The sequence below is a fragment of the Scylla paramamosain genome, unplaced genomic scaffold (assembly GCF_035594125.1).
Source record: "Scylla paramamosain isolate STU-SP2022 unplaced genomic scaffold, ASM3559412v1 Contig97, whole genome shotgun sequence".
Classification (NCBI taxonomy): Eukaryota; Metazoa; Arthropoda; class Malacostraca; order Decapoda; family Portunidae; genus Scylla; species Scylla paramamosain.
The window spans coordinates 326,259-327,500 of record NW_026973762.1 but is presented as its reverse complement, the minus strand read 5'-3'; positions in this window follow the sequence as shown (position 1 = coordinate 327,500).

The following is a 1,242-nucleotide window of genomic DNA, read 5'->3' as shown; positions in this document are numbered from 1 at the left end:
TTGTTAAGTTCCTCGTCGTTGCGGATGGCCAGCTGCAGGTGACGTGGGATGATGCGAGTCTTCTTGTTGTCACGGGCGGCATTGCCGGCAAGCTCAAGGACTTCAGCAGCCAGGTACTCCATAACTGCCGCAAGGTACACGGGGGCACCAGCACCCACGCGCTCGGCGTAGTTGCCTTTCCTTAGAAGGCGATGAATCCTGCCGACCGGGAACTGGAGTCCAGCACGACTGGAACGGGACTTTGACTTTCCCTTCACCTTTCCTCCTTTGCCGCGTCCAGACATGATAATGGATGTTGTGGTAGTAGTAGTAGTAGTAGTAGTTGTTGTTGTTGGTGATAAATGAGGAGCGCGAGTACTCTAACCTCGTCGGTAGCTCTGCGAGCAAGTAGTGAATTTTGGGAAAAACGGCTATATATACGCGAGATCAGATCGGCCCAGAGCGCGTCTGGACCAATCAGGACGCTCGCTGAGGTGGCGACTCCTGATCCTGAGTAGGCACGCTAATATATATACCACTGCCTCATCTCCTCCCAGGAGCTGGCACACGGTTTCCACACGGCACACGGCACACACACACTGACACCCACTCAGCCGCCGTGGAGGACAGACGTCTTGCACCGCGCTCCTGCCGTCCGCCCAGCTGTTCTTGTCCGTAGGACAAGAACAATCCTCGGCCAGTCCTCTTGCTGTTCGCACTTGGCTGAGAGCATTGCTCTCAGCCAATCAGCGACCGGCCGCCCGCCCCACTTTCAGCCTTGTGCGGCTCACTAGGCAGCTAGACCTCGTGGAGTGAAGACTACACACATCTCTTCCACTTGACTCAGTGCGTGACACCCACACACACACGCACACACACACCGTCGTCTGCGCTCCCTGGCCCAGACGTTGCTGTCCGTAGGACTCCAGCTTCTCGGCAAATCAGTGAGCAGTGTCTGTGTCTTCCTCGACCCAGCTCGGTGGGAGAGAGAGACACGAGTTTCCTCCCTGTGAGTGTCCAGTGAGCTGTATCTGTGTCTTCATCTGTACAGTGCCTGGTTTAAGGTCCCGTCCTCTACAGTGCCCTGGATTTACTCGACTCCGCTCCATAGTGCCCAGGGTTTTATCCCATCTCGCCGCCCCTTTACTCGCAGTGCCCAGGACTTACTCCCTACCCCACCCTGATTACGCCTCTTGAACGGAACCGCACCGGTAGATAAGTTCTTCTCTACAACCAGTGCCCAGGACTTCATTGTTTCGCAGT